The sequence below is a fragment of the Rissa tridactyla genome, chromosome 4 (genome assembly GCF_028500815.1).
Source record: "Rissa tridactyla isolate bRisTri1 chromosome 4, bRisTri1.patW.cur.20221130, whole genome shotgun sequence".
NCBI lineage: Eukaryota > Metazoa > Chordata > Aves > Charadriiformes > Laridae > Rissa > Rissa tridactyla.
This window is the reverse complement of record NC_071469.1, coordinates 87,815,424-87,831,998: the sequence shown is the minus strand read 5'-3', so window position 1 is coordinate 87,831,998 and position 16,575 is coordinate 87,815,424. Positions and strand designations below refer to the sequence as shown.

General features: G+C 38.1%; 1 protein-coding gene across 1 annotated transcript in view; it reads right to left on the bottom strand.

Moving 5' to 3' along the window:
• WWOX (WW domain containing oxidoreductase) overlaps nucleotides 1-16,575 on the bottom strand; it is a 531,552-nt gene that overhangs the window by 245,061 nt on the left and 269,916 nt on the right. The window lies entirely within an intron of this gene.

The following is a 16,575-nucleotide window of genomic DNA, read 5'->3' as shown; positions in this document are numbered from 1 at the left end:
AAGAGATCTTGGGTTTAAAACAAACCAAGGGAAAAAAATGTTAGATTTCATGCAGTTTTCCCCAAATTTGGAAGGCCTCATGCGAGTTTTTCTACAGTTCGTGACTCGTAATGAATACAGTTTGACAGAAACAAGATATGCCGTCTGATAGCAGCAGGGAACAGAAACACGGTGTGCATCCTCAAACAGCCACCTTACTGGTGAGAAAGGATCAGCAGCCCTTCAGGTCCAGGGAACGCGCATGCAAAGCGAGGGGTAGTATAGAAATAGAAGAAGCCAGGACCTTTTAAAAGAAACTATCCCTGTATGGTCTTGTCCATAGCCATAACTCTAGAAAACAGCTTCTTTTCTAACGTGCCCTCCAGGATTAAAAAGGCACAGATATGTTAAAATTAGTATTTCTTGGCCTTGGATAGATTCAGCTCAGGGTCCTCATGTCCTGGACACGATTCAAATAAGCAACTTTTCCATTAGGTAATTTAACCTGCTCATGTGTCTGGTAGCTAAGATTTATTACCTCATTTTTTTAGTTAAAATCTACAAAATTAGGTTTGGACAGCAGTGGGGAACATACAGTACAATGGAGATGTGAAACAAATTTGAATAGAGTAATTCTTAACTACTATTTATCTGTAGATTAAAACCAAATAGACACAATTAAGCCCCAAGAGAGGAATAAGACTACCTGCACTTTCTGAAACCTCTCTACAGCAATGATTTTAGAGTACAAATGGGATATTTTCACTTACTAAAGAAGGAATTTGACAAACATGCTGGTTAAGAAGACTGCAAACAGCTAAAAAATTCTTTATCAAAATCTATACTTAGAATTATCATTAACAATACAATCTTAATTACATATGGAGCTTTTAATGTACAGTGCTTTAAAAAAGAATTCGATATTCCTATCTCCTAATACGAACAAGGAAAAAGACAGATGTGGAGATGAACTGATTGTCCAATTCACCAGTACACTGGTAGCAGATTGGGAAAAAAGTACAATTATCCTATTTCTTAGTGTTAGGAAGGAGGCACCGCTTAGTGCAACCTACGGATTGTTTGCCTCCCAGTATCCCCAGTGATGTCCCGTACAGTTCCTAAGAGTTCCCAAGACTAAGGCATTTCATTTTCCTCCCCCTAAATTTTATTCCCAGGACGTGCCAAGGAGGAGCCCTTGGCAATGCTACTGTGGTCACTGGTGTTTCTGACAAGTCATAGCGGAGGGTATTTTGATGCATTTTGGCATTCCTCCTAGAAACACAAAAAAAGAGGCCTTAGCTGAAACAGTATATAGGAAATGTGACAGCGAATTCTCTACAATTAGTCACATTTTCTGTCAACAGGCACATTTTAAATTACCATTTTTGCAGAAGCCAACTAGATACAACGCAGACCCCACTGCTGGAGAAAGCCTGCGCTGTACTGCACTCAATATACGAAAGATTTGCTGGAGTTCCTTTCTCTGCTTCTATCTAAGGTATTTAAGTTGGCCCTAGGAGGGGGGCATTTTGCCCTTATGTTGTTCCGTGCTCTAATCTGTTATCCTGGAGAACAGGAGGGCACAAGATCACTGTGCCAGTTACCCTCCCAAATCTCTAATTAATGTTGACAGTAAAATATTAGCCGCAGTATTAACTGCCAGATAAGAGAGAGTATTCCTGAGGCTTGCACATCCCAATCAAGTGGGTTTCATTAAAAAGAGATTCGTTACCAATAATACCAGACAATTGTGACATTTTCTTAGACTAGCACTAAAATAAAGATGACTCACTTATCTTTGTACTGCTATAAATAGTGATTTGTTTCTCTTCCCTCCATTTCATTCCCTCCCACTATCCTTCAATTAGATGTAAAACTTTCTTGTTCTGTTATGGGAGAAGGGAGAGTTAAAAACCCAACACCCAAAGCTCAACAACTCCGTATTTAGGATAAGTCACTCTGCAACATCGCAGCTTATGAGTTCCAAATATAGATGTACCCATCAGCTCCTCCAAGCAGCAGCGTGGCCTACGCTTCCTTCAGCCCCAGAGGCACATCAAAATTGTACTTCTGAGAGAAAAACCCTGTGGCCCAAAATGCAGTTAAAGCTTGGTTCTTCCCATAGTTTCCAACGGGTTTTATTTCAGTTACCTGCATCGCAGTGCACAGTGCCAGTGTATTTACAGTACTGTTTACATTAATACCCGACCCAACAATCATCCTGCAAACATAGCACAATCATTCCAGGGATAATAAGGGAGAACACTGTTTTGCAGCAATGCAATGTTAAAAAGCTTCCTTGCTCTGAGACTGTCTCTGCAATAAAATTGCTGGGTTTAGCTTGTAATATCCTGGTAGGACACATGCATCATGATAAAAATAACACAAAATCTTCCACAGACTCCCAAGTCCAGAGTAACCCGAGTCCCAGTCACGCATCATCATACCAAACTTCAGGTAGGCTCAGAGAAGCAAAACGCCTCCCAGGACACCATTACCACCAAAACTTCCAAGTTTTTGCTCTTTCCTCCATAACTTGCCAGTCTCCTCACCCACAGCGTGTCTTTTTTTATGGCACCACAGATACAATTGTATTCAAATAAAGCAAGCACAGCATCTTCATCTAAATGTTAAGGAAATATTTATCAGCACAAAGGCGGTCTCGCCCTGTACAGTGTTTACAGTGTTTTTTATCTTCAGGCTACATTAGGATTTGCTGTGAAATGGCATTTGGAATGGCTTGTGAATCACTGCCAAATGTGGTTGCACCAACCATATTGCAAAGCTTTGCACAGCAGTAATCAGGGGGTATTTCTGACACTGGGAGCAATTGGTACAGAAGAGCAGTAAAAAAAAGATGGTCTGTTCTTTTCTCACTTAATCCCTTCTGTTGAAGCACTCTTAAAAATCAGAATAAAATATGAACTAAGATAACAGATGCCCTTAATGAGGCCCTCTGTTACTCTACTAGAGCGTCTCCGAAAAAATAAAATATATAGATGCTGTTTCAGCAACTAAGACAATAGAATTACAGAGAGCAGAAAGTTTGTGATTCTTTGGGGCAGAGGGTTATCAGCAGACAGGAAGGAATAGCTGGTGAGCTTGGAAGCAATGATACAAATTGCAGAATGCTAAGATATCATCTGCCTCCACTTCTCAGTATACTTCTCTTGATACCAACCCCCACTGCCCTCCTTGAAACTAGAGGTAAGTATATCAATAAATAACTCTGTAACCGAACAGATTAAACACACGCAAAGGCAGTTCCCACTTTATAAGAAAACCTGCCTGTAAAGAGATTTTAATGCAGAAAAGTGCCGCTCCTTGTTTAAGGGAAACATCACCTTCTTTAAATGTATAAATGCAGAATACTGGGTATGTTTCACTTAGAAAAGAAATCTGATAAAAAAGTGCAAAATGGATCTTACATGCTTTTAATTCTACAAACCAAAACAAAGAAATAAATCACTCTAAGACATTAAAAGGTATGTCCAAATCCTATTAAAATCCTTTTAGACTAAAAATCTTCATATTTAATAGCATTTTGGCAGCTGTGCATGATCCACAGAACATTTACGCCAACTGCCATTTGTGGTACCCAGCTACAAAGTGGCTTTTCCGATTATCCTAGTCTAAATGGCATTTGAATGCGCCGAATACTATCCGAGCACTAGTAACCTTCATCTCAAATTTTTCATAAGATTATGCATAAATGCAGTGCTGATAAGCACAACTTCGCAAAGTACAAAATCCTTCATTTGTCAGCAAACGTTATTTGGCATTTGCTTATTGCTCAAGGAGAAAGATCCAGCAATGAGTAGTCTTAATGTAAGAAATAAAGCTTTATACTCAATATTTTCTAAGAACAGAGTATTAGATCTAAAGTCAGTTTATGGATCTTTAAAATAGATGCTTCTTGTCCCCAAAAGGAATTAATTACAGTAATTGAAGAGGAAACCATTACAAACTGGTTTGTAATGCAACTGGAGAAACTTTATGCACTAATTCCTGAATTAAAATTAAGAATTAAAATGCACAGATTTCTAGTAGAGCATCACCTTTTAATACCATTAAACTCCTCTGTGTGGCTTTATATGGTCAGACCTCATTTTTATCCAAGGCCCAACCTGAACCAGCCTCAACCGCCCCTCTTTATCAGCATGTTATTTGTAAATATTGCATATGTTCATATATCCCTCTAAAACAAGATACGATAAACTATTCAGAGGCTCAGGAACAGGTTGCTAGGGATTTACAGATAACAATAAACCGCAACGACTCATTTTAAAATTCAGTACAGAGTGCAACGATTTTTAGTTCAAAATTGCCATCAACAATTATCACTTATTTAAATAAAACAAAAGAGGAGAGCCTCAAAAGAATTGTATGCATGTCACTCCTACCTTGACAAAAGAAACATATTTTTAATCTTCTTACATCACAAATCACAGGAGGTCTCCAGTTACTTCAGTAGAGTAGGAGAGAAAAGGGGGAAGTTATACATTTTCAGGCACTAACAATTTAAAATTAAGACAAGAACAAATATTGTTAGTAAAAGCAGAAGACAGTGGGGAAAGCAACTCAGCTTGTGGAATAACAATATTGTTAAATAGAAATGGTTGTTTTCTGAACACAGTCATTTTATAAATTGTACAGTAAAGCTTTTATATGTAAATTACCCAAACTCAGAAACCTTTCACTTCAAATTGAATTGAGAATAGCTTGAAGTAGAACACTTTAGTGAAAACGTGCTTAAAATGAACAAAATCAAGAACAACTGAGGCGCACACACACTGTTTGGCTGGAAAAAAATTTCCTGTAAATACGTATTTGATTGAGGTACTGCTAACAAAAAAAAGGATAAAAAATTGGCTTCAAATATATTTAGATAGCCTCTTAATATGTGCATTTATTTTTTCCTTTTTCATAGGTACTGATTATAATTTTTAAAGTATGTCTATTGCCAACAAATATGTAACTATGTTACATGAAAGATTACAACTACTACAATGGAAGTACATTATACAAATAATCACATTATCAAATTTAAAAGCTCCCTTTGCTAACATACTACAAGGATGCAATTTCCCCTCAGCTTTTGAGCTAAAATTCATACGATTCCATCATTGTATTTTTAACTCACCAACATCCCTTAAAATAATCCAATCATGTACGATGGTCAAACTTGAACAACTGGTCTGTACCAAGCCATCATGCCGGATACTCCATGAAGGGACTGTAGGCTGGAAACCGCGCTTACAGAGCTCACGTGGATTTTAAAAGAAGTTAGGTATGAAACAATTGCAGTATCTGCTGTTTTCATCAGTTTTACAAATGTATTTATCTTGAGGTTTTCTAGCAAGCCTGGCACCTCTAATGATGTACTGGCCGGAAATGACAATTGACGCAGACCACGTTATCGGAATGCCAGCCCCATATTTTTATTTCTGGTATAAATCCCTGTTAATATAAAAACTTTGACAAAACTAGCTGTAATCCAGATTTTTCTTTGATTCTCTGTGACTCCATTTGACTCGACTTGACTGTATCAGGGCCTTGCACAAATAAAACTGTCTTGTGGTACGCCCATCAACTATGGCGATGACTATGTGAGGTGGCACATTGAGGTACCTGACTATGCTAATCCTAGGGCAAACGTGAAGGAAAAGAAAGGCCAACCTCAAGGAGAGGATAGAGCCCTTATCAGAAAGTAACCTATATATAGTAGGGAAGGGATAATCTCTTTGTAAGGCCAAGCCCTTAGTAAAATTATTTTGAATTTGCTTAGTCGTTGTATACTTCCTCCTGGATGAATATGGAAATCTGATTTTATTTCATGCTTTTAGGTTCATTCTCCTTTTGGATTTGAACATGGCTACCAACTACTTGAGTAAGAGCCAGGGAGACATTCGTCCTAGGGGAAAACTTGGTCCTTAACTTATCAGTTTGTGAGGAAAGCAGGCAAATTTAAGTAATAAACAATAAAATGATGGACTTTTAAAGCTAAATAGTGATCTCCCTCACATCAACTAATTATAAGGCTTGAAAAAACAACTCTAACTAAAAAGATTAACAAATCAAACATTAAAAAAAATGCGGGGCCAAGTAAACTGTAAGTGCAATGCATAATTCCCTTGGTTTAAAGTCTGAGAAGCTTTCAGCTGGTTAGTCTACTCATGTAAGTCCATGTATGTGAGAATATAAAGAAGAATACCAATATTACTCCCTGTTTATCCCTCTCAAAGCGTACTTGTAAAACACAAATGAATATGGCATACTGAACAACATCTGCATAATGACATAATTGTTTACAAATGGGAAACACAAGTACCAAAGCCAATAATATCCAGGGCATTCATAGAAAAGACAAACTAAATTGAATAGTTCATATTTTTGCTGCAAATATATGTGGAGACAAACTAAAAGCTGTATTTCAAATCACCTTCCGTAAAGTGAAAAATGTTTGCAGTCTCGCAGTTTTATATCATTGTGCCTTCACAAGAAAAAATGCCATTATATTAACATTGATAATCTCCTTGCCATTAAAGCACCTGCAGTGAAAGTGTAGCTAAAATGTATAGTATTTTTATGTTAACATAAGGCAACTTAGTGTGACTGAAGAATAAAGAGTGTAGTTCACTCAAATTATGGAGCATGTAGGCTCAAATGTACGATATAACTCTCTTATTAGGCATTAGCTGAGGATACAATACAGATGATAGCAAGAGGTTTAATTTCTACAGATGACATATTGTACCCAAAAGATTTCAACAATGAAATAATAAGCAAATGCTGAAAATGGGTTACATTTGAATATTTTTTTTGTTAAATGATCCTGTTAACTGAGATGGGAGTCTGGTTCCACCTGTGCCAGGTTTCTCTCAGCACTGACACCTGTGCCAAGCTGATGCGTTACACTTTAACATTACTCTATGAAGTTCCTTTTAACTTTAAAAGGACTTACTGAATGGTGCCCAAGACCTTTACCAAAAGCTAACTCGAGATTTAAAAAAGGTGTTTGTTTTAAATTTGATCATCTTCTTTTTAATTTCCATTTCTTGTGACCAAGATGGGTATGGCAGACTGAGTGCCACCATGTGATTCTTGAGCGTGTCTGTTCACGCAGCAACCTGGTACAGCCCCATCCATCTTCTCTCCAGAATTTCCCAACCAAGCCAGTGAAAATGATGCCCATTTTTTCCTTTCAGCCCATGTATAATGGCTTTAAAGGTCTCACCATCCTCCAGGCTCACACAGGATAGCCATCACTTTGGACTATATTAAAATTCAGCCCTTGCCCTTGTACCAGACAGCATACATTTTTGGAAAAACAATGTTATGTGACATAATTCATTTGAGCTCTGCTTGTCTTCCTTGTGTTTAGCCCAATTAGCTTTATTGGAAAAATAGAACCCAGTATTTTATTTCTTTATGCTTACTCCCCAAACTTCAGAGGTATCTTTAAGGCCTCCGCTGCTTAATTCAGAGTTCATATGATGACTCGGTGTCTTTCAGATTCAGTATTAGCCCAAATCATCAGGAAAATTTAGTGGCTGAAGTGCAAGATCTACTCACCTGCATTTGCCACAAAGATTGATGATAACGAAAAGCCCACACCAAAAAACAACCTGGCGATATTTCCTCAGTTATCAAAGAAAATGATTCACCTGAGGTGAATGAATGAGTAGAATTTTGAAAGACGGTATTATTATAAGCCAGAAACTGAAATGTTATTATACCCCTTGCTAACTGATATTTCAACTATTAATGCTGAACTCCATCTAACTTATCTGAATGCTTTTGCACCGTCTCTTCCTCTCTATTGCTAAATGCATGTACAAGACCATGAAGGAGACTTAGGTATATTGCAAAGGTTACATTTTAAGATGATACGGGATGGATGCATTTGACTTTTTAAATCTTTCTCACTCTACTTCAGCAAAGGGATCAGAAATCTGTGTGGTTTTACTGCACCGCATCTTTTGGTGAAAGCAGATGGATATTTTTAGCATGAAAAACGGCTTATGAATTTTTGAACATTTATTAAAAGCAATACCGCATAACATTTCAGGAAATATAACCCACCAGAAATCTTTTCATGCTTATATCGAAAAAATTAATATTTTTCTCTCCTGAGTAAAATGATATATCCAATGACAAGAGACACAAATTCTAAAAGCACTTTCAATATTTTCAATCACTCTTCTATATGCTCGTGTGTATTTCACTTCTTCTGGTGGTAAACATGCAGTTCTACTTGCTAATGGAACAACTTTGAGTTAACATTTAGCTTGATTTTTGAAGATAATATTGTCAAAAATTTCCTACCAGCATTACTATAATTGACTCCTCCCAAGGCATGTGCAGCTGGACCGTGGCTGTGTAACCCTTTTTAGGGAAGGAAAAGAAAGGAAAGGGATACAATTTCTACAAAGAAAGTATCTTTTTTGCTCAGTGTGGTCAGATATAGGCATTTACAAACAGGAATGAGGCCTCAGTCTAGGAATAAAGTGACCCTGACTAACGTAACTTCTCTTTCCTCGCATTCTCACACTAACTTGCCACATCTTACCTATATATTTTGCTCCAGGTCTTATATTTCCTGCTAGTGCTGAAGACTTTAGAAGGCTAACTGATGAAGCAGGGCCGCAGGGTGCTGCCCCAGGGTGCTAGCAGCTCAACAAACAGTGACAAAAAATGCTGAGCGCTCCAGAACATCCCCAAATGCAGTTGCTACCAGTGTATTTTCTGTTCTTCCTATCATTTGAATATAGACAGATTTAAAACACAAAGGTATTTATAAGAATTATAGTATCTCCTACCTTTTCACATCAGAAAAGATTAGATAACAGAGACTGTAAAAAACGTGTTAATTCAGTCTCTGTATATCAACGATACCTCTGATAACACAAGAAAACTAAAGTATTGTGGACATCTAAGCAGAAAAAAAAAAAAAAAAAGTCTGTTTTTTTTTCCTGAAAATAACCTAAACAAAAATGTCATAAAAGATGTGACCAGGTCAATAAGCGGCAGCACTGCAGTCATTTCGGTCCGCAGATTAAAAGGCCCAAAAAAGGGGCAACACCGCCTTTCACCTGTGCCCCAGCCAGGGAGGCTCCGCGCCCACCAGTACGCACATAAAAGTGACGAGCGAGTTGTTGTAATGAAGAGCAGAGGTATACAGCCTTTATCAGATGAGAGGGGATTTGTCAGAGATTAATAGAATTCCATTGTAATATCCATATCTCACAAAGGCATACTCTGACAGGGTCCAATTACTTTCAACAAGCCGGGCCTGCTACATGGACCCTCTGAACCGGAATGGCCCTCCAATCTGTATGCTTTCGTTCAGACAGATAACACCAACGTGTTTCTCTCTGTGATCACTGCCTAACTTAAATGAGTTAATCTCGTTTTCCAGATGAATTGTTATTTTGTCTCCCGCAGGCTGTGATTACCGGATAAAAGTATTGTGTTAACAGGAGGGCCAGGGTCTTTTCAGCAGCGGATTCCACATTCAGATAACCAGCCGGAGAGGGCTTTTTCTTGCTTGCTTTTTTTTTTTTCTTTCTTTTTTTCTAATGTGAAGTAAGAGAGTGGCACTAACAGGAGAAAACTGTGAAATGACACAGAGATAAACCTTCCCAAATAATTACGTAACTCCGTAAGAGGTCAAAGGGGCCGTTTATCTTCATATTTCAAAAGAGCGTCCCGGTGAGCCAATCACCGCTACAGCCTACCTCTACATATTTTAAGATGTTATTTGCCTTTCAGTTCATGCCTGCCCTTTCTTTCTCTAATGGCCTTTGTTTCTTAAGCCATTATAATGTGTTTGAGAAGTTCACAAGGGAGGCTATCAGAATATAAATATTTGGAAGCACTGAAATATATCTAGGCAGTATCAGAAAACAGGAAGAAGCAAACAAGCCCGTGATTTCACAAACAGTTCTCTTAAACTGGTGAAGCAAGAGCCATATGGTGAGAGTTCTAGTCTACAGCACATTCTTCTGAGATAATGTATTTTCTCAATGACAGCAGTGAGATTCTTCAATTCCTTTTCTCGATAAAATGTTAAAAAGAACGAGCCCCACTCTAAAGTTAATTCTTAAAAACTACACCTTTGGGGGGATAAGGCAGGAGAAGCACAGACATGAATAACCAGTTGTGCCTTGACCACCAGGAAAATTCCTTCAGGATGAAGAACGACGGGAACGTAGACCCCATCCAGGCAAATTCCAACCCACAAACAGTAGCAGAACCGTACCCGCTTACGTCAAGTCTGTGTTTTACCCATTTTCATCCATATAGAAAAAAACCATGAAACTATTATGTTAGTTTAGTATCTAGTACGAAAGGTAAATAAAATTTGATCTGTGAATGCAGACGATTTCTCCAGCGGCTCTCCCAGTATGTCGACCCAAGTTACTCCTGAGGTGGGTTATGTCAACAATTTGGAAACAGGATGCAACATCCGATCGCTGGCAAGGCATCAAAAGCTGCCCGCAAAATGCAGCCGACAAGCTTCTTAAAGCTTCCTGACAGAAAGCCACAACTTTGGGCTGCAAAAGGCCAATGTCTTCAGCAAAATGTGGATGAACATTGGTGCACGATGTGCCGTGTGCCCGTCTGCGGGACAGGTCTGTAGCAGAGCAGACCCTGCAGGTCCTGGCCCCCAGCTCTGCAGAGTGGGGACCCAGCGACGTACATCCCAGCTCCTGTAGCCACAGCTCCTGCCGCAGGAAAGGAGAGGCTGCGACTGAAGGGAAAAGCAAATCTGAGGAGTATCAGTCTCTACACAAATGTTTGGGCTCTGTCTTTCTTATGGAAAGAGCAACTGACATCAGCAGATAGGAAAATCAGTCATAGGTAGCCAGGTAAATTAATGAAAAGATAACACGTTTTGGAGTTTCTATATTACAGAGTTTAGATATTTCTGTATCTCATAATGAAGTGAAAAGTCTGTGCAGCTGGAACCGCAGTCATCATATCGCTAACTTCCATTTTGATCAAGTTGGCAGTATTCTCATTTCCGGCCAGAGGCAGTAAGTTCAACCTCCGCACTGGGAACTAAGTTCATAATCTATCATTTAAAGACCCCTGGTATTTTTCAAAATGGGTAGATGATAACCTAATGGTTCACATTCTCTTATGAAAAACAAGCTTTGGGATTATGCATTACATACAACAGAATGCAAAATGTCTATACAGCGTAAGCAAACAGTCAATCAAGTACTTAGGGTATAAAACCGATGCTATAGTAAAAACATGTCTTCGCTCAAGAAGATGAATAGAAAAGATTGTTTTCACACAGTAGGAGTCTCCCTCAGGTACATACAAGGAATCGCATTGTTTGCTGGGCTACAAAAAGACGTATTCCAGTCGTCTTCTCCACCCAGCACTGCATTTTATTCTGCTTAGCGGGAGACAAGTGATGCAGCTAGGAGAGTGTGAAGTGCTCCTATGCATCATCATAAACAAGATAAGCAGAATTATTTCCTGAATTACAAACATCTACACCTACAACAAATCAGTGAGAGGAGCAGGAGACGCTGTGGGCGCAGGATGGGCACAGAGACGTGGGCTTTTAGCAGCTCTCATCAATGCTGCTGCCGGAGGAGCAGGACGCTGGCGTGACTTTGCCTTGTCTTTGTCTGAAGAAAGAAGGAGGGGTATTTTTCTGTCCTTTTTTACAAGTGTGTTGATTGCTTTGCTTCTCTCCACTTAGTCTACGAAAGGGTAGGCATCAGTAGACATCTCAGAGGCCATAGTTTCCCTGAGGTATATCCTCAGTAGGAGGGGTTTTTTCCCCCCTTTTTCTTGTTTAATTAACAGATGAGATGTGGGAATAATTATGAATAAATATCAGGTAGTGTCATTTAGAGACTGGTCACTTTGACTAACCCGTGATGAGTCTATACATAGCCACACAAGGGATTAAGCTCCCAGCACAGCTGTAACCAGGACTGCGCACATCCTGGCTCCCTTTTTTGTGCAGGGCACAGCCCTGACATCCTGCTTGTTATACGGAAATTCAGAGTTCCCGGTGAATAGTCCTATTGCAGAGCTCAGTGGAAGCGAACACTGGTCCTCCCCACAATAACAGCCTTTTCCCAGACAAAGCCACCACTGGTATAGCAGAAATGATGCTAGTAAGAAGTGATGTGAATTGGTAACAAAGAAGCTTGATCAGCGTGATGGAGACAGACAGTCACAGACACAAATTAAATCTCAGGCGCAAACTAATTTCTCATTCATTTTTCTGTACACCGGTGCTACAAAACACTTTGCAAAAGTTGCATTGAAGGTAGCAGCTGGAAATGGTATTGTTTCAAGAGCTGAAAATATTTTCTGTGGGGAAATTTTAAACCCATAAACTTTTCCTTTTCTTCCTGTTTAAAAATAGTGCATCAGAAGGCATGCAGTGCAGATCTATGAATTGCTACATGGTTTTATTTTTTAAATTGACAGTCTTTTCTATTCGGTGGTCTTAGAAACATAAAATTGATAAAATGGACAGCTTTCTTTCTAAGCTAGCTTACGTCTCGCCTTTTTTGAAAGCTTCCTAAACATGCAAGCACTCCATAAAAAAGTAACTGGTGCATGCAGAAGCAATGCAGTTCACAAATGAAGCAGTATAATGTCAATGGTTTGAAATTGTTCAGTCTCAGTTGTTTTCCAAGTCAATGCACTGGCAGTCTTGCCTGAATGCAACTAGTCAATAGAGGGAAAATAAATAGAGCATTTCCAGAATTCACCCATCAGCACTGAAAAGTGTCTGCTTACTATTACACAGTTTTAACATGTCATAATCGTTTTTCACAGTATAGAAACCCTCCTCATACCTCAGACAAAGGATGAATGACTATTTTAGCACCTTATACATATCTTCTAATAGAAATTCCAAGCAAACTGTATTGATTATAGCATTGTAAGTGGTATGTGTTATTAAAGTAGAATCGGAATCCTTTAGCCTATTTTTAATGCTACATTATGAACAAAAATTTCTAATTTGGATATCTAAAAGCAGAGACTTCTGTATTTGGATTTCTAAACAGAGTCATTTAACATTTCCATTTAACATTTCTGTAAGTATCTGTACATTGAAAGAGCTCCCTGTAATTTCAGGTAGGGACAAACCCCACAATTTATGCACAGTATTATTATTCCCATAAAGAATCCTTTTGACTATTAAGTTGGGCAGGTTTTGCTCACATAGGTAAAAGCCTTAGTGGCACAGTGATAGGACTCTAACCACCTATACATTAAGCAGCTGAGAGATACAACTGTCCCCTATCTTTCTATCTTTTATTTCTCCCGTGCCTGTACAAGTGCTATGGCAAATAGCACCACTAGGCTGAATACTACACAAAGAAAGAAAGGAAGCAGACAGGACAGCCACATTGCTACACTTTCCTTTTTCTTTTTTTTTTTTTTTTTTTAAAAAAAAAAAGGCTATGCCTGCCTCTCCAAGCTATCTAGATGCTAAATTGCATCTAAGGTGCTATGCTTACTTAGATAAGGTCCCTCCAATGCCACGTAATTACAGAACGGATCTGCCATAGTCTGAAAAATAAGGAGAAGTATGTCTTTTGCAATCCCCTGCCTTGTTATCTGTCACCTGGATGAAAATCATGTGAAAAAAAATAAAGAGGGGAAAAAAATTCCCCTTCAGACCCAAGAACACACTAACGCCCATGGATATAAATGTTACAATAAAAGAGCAGGACGACTACTAGCAGAGCTTTTATAGCTTAACAGTATTTTGACAACAAATGTTCATATTTCATTTGAAATTTATGAAACCTTTGTGCCTGTAATCCCATGAGCAGCTACATGGTAAATGAAAGTAGCAGGCAGTCTAGATTAATAATATTTTGCTTCATACTGGAAGAGCATTCTAAGGAGAAGAAATCTTGCTTTATCTGCTCTCCCACTTTTTTTTTTTTTCAGTCTCTGTACTAGAACAGATTCAGAGCTCTAAAACCTGCTTGCAAATATTCACAGATGCCTTATTAATTTATGAGAAACTGAAGGACCCATCACAAGGTATAAGCAAGCAATTTAGGAATAACAAGTAGAGGGGCATGATACATGGCAAAATACCACAGCTCCTAGCGTTAGAGAGCTACCAGTGGTTTAAATCAAGTTCAAGGGGAATACCTGGAGTAAGCTCCTGTACTTCATATTCTAATAAAAAATTGGTATGAAAAAAAACAGTTGCCCTATGAATCATAACCTTTGCTTTCACATTTTCACAGTTTAGACATACATGTATGCTAAAAGCTCAAGTGTGGCTTCTTGCACTTAAATATCTAAGTGTATAAGAGTCGTTTTCAACAGCTCTATTTATCTTCAAGCATACCCAACACAAAGTGTTGGGTTTTTTTACCTTTTTTAAAGTAGTCTCTTAGTGCAAGCTATCATGGCAAATATGATGTGGGCCAATTATGTGCCTAGAAAGTAGGTATTTATTTTTATTAAAATTGTTATACCTTTTTTGAACTCTCATGTGGACGTATCTCACATGCATAAGGTATATGAGGTAGGTAAGAAAGACCACAGTCTGATTTCTTGCTTTTTTTCCGAAGCATAAGCCACATGAAATGTAAGAGAGAGAGAAAAAAAAAAAAAAAGTAACTTATTTCAAACAGGTATTGGGGTACATTTTTTTTAAACAGGTATTTAAAACAGTCCCTTTGTCCCCCTTTCATGAAAAATACAGCTTTTCTTAGCTATTCTTAATTTCAAGTAGTTCTGTGGCTTTTCACTTTCTGAATTTTATGTCAAAACTTAACACTTTTGCCTTTGAAAAACAGTATCTCTGAAAAAGAAATACTGAATTTGCCATTAAGTAAGATACACAAAAATTCGCAGGTACTTGGTCTCTACGATATTGCAGTAAAGCAAGTACTCGCTAAGGAAACAAGCATTTAGGTCAAAAACATTGTTGACTGTTGGGAGAAAGACTGGGGAAATGTTGGGTGAAGCAGACACAACTGGGGAAAAGTGAATGACAGAATGAAGAAAGAGTGATATAATACCAAAGTTAAAAACAGAGTCTAGGCAAACTGGTTTACCACAGTAAAACTGTAAAACAGGGCATGAGACGACTCTGGGAAAACCACACAGAAGATACACAAAGGTGATGGGAGGTGCCTGAGAACAATGTTATTACAGCTGCGGTGTCACTAAGTGACTCTAATATTTCCAAACTACTAAAAAATGAAATTACAAAGGAATTGAGATATGCTATTAGAGTCCCAAATATATGAAAATAAAAAAAATATATCTTGTTATCTGTGACGCACAAATAATTTCTTTGACTGAAAGTGTTTCCAGAAATATAACCTCAACCTACAGGTCCAAGACTTGCCATCTGGAGCAAACCACACGTCAACATTCAGGCAGTGATCAAATGAACATGTAACAAACAGCTTCTCTTTAATTCAGAGTTGAGTTATAGTTTGATATATGCGAGAGTGCTTTAAAACCTTCTTTCTTTCTTTTATTTATTTAAGAATCATCACTTTTGGAGTCATCTTCCATGACTACTTTTGACATACAACTTCATGGACTCACCGTCCACTACGTGAAAAATCTCTTCCTTTATATATCTTCCTTCCTATAGTATCTTCCTTTCTAAGAAAAGGTGGGTGGAATAGGAAAAAAAAATGCTCTCACCCCTACATAAAGAAATGGTGATGTATTCCTCTCTTCTTCAATTGCTGACCCATCAACTATGAGATTTTTTTTTCTTTTCCTTTGAGAATCTAAAGAATACCATGTTCAATATGACACATTGGAGAACACACATCTAAGGCTTTAAAATATTTAACTTTCATAATACTACATGTTTTCTCTTTTATTATGGAAATACAGACTGCAGTTAAGCTTAATAGATTTCTTTTTCATTTAAATCAAGACCACAACCTCTTTGTTGGAAATAGTGTTTTCTTCACAAAATAACGCACTTTCAGCATGTTTATGTGGGTATCCAGTAACACCAGCTTCTGCTACTGGGTAGAGGAAGATCAGATCACCAGAAAGGAGACTACGAGCATCAACTATTATTGCATCTGAGTGTCTCAAAGCTAAATTTTCAGCCTTCCATTAATTTAAAATGCCTGTTTCAGTCAGCTGCTTAATCCAAACCTGAAAGGCATTCATTCAGCCCATTAGCGCACTGTGCACCTTCTGGGGAAGCCCTTCTTGGTGCAGACCTCCCACCATGGGCAGACTCTGCACGGTAGACCATCACACTGATGTCTGCCTTTCAAAAAGCAGGTCATTTTAGGAAAGGTGATTTAGTGGTTCATTGAAGAAAAGAAAAAAACCCACCAAACTTACAGCTCCGTGTTTTCACTAATATATTGCAATTAATATTTGCCACCAAAGCCAGAATATGAGTTATACTGTTTGAGTTCTTTCCTCATAAATACACTTTGGATTGTCAAATATATTAGCAACCAAAGGAAGCCTTCCATCAGCATCTGTGCTGAGCCGATTCAATAAGTCTAACCAATTTACTATAAAACTTTTATAGAAGCATTATATACTTGCATCAGGTTCACAGTTTTATTAATTTACACAGATTTT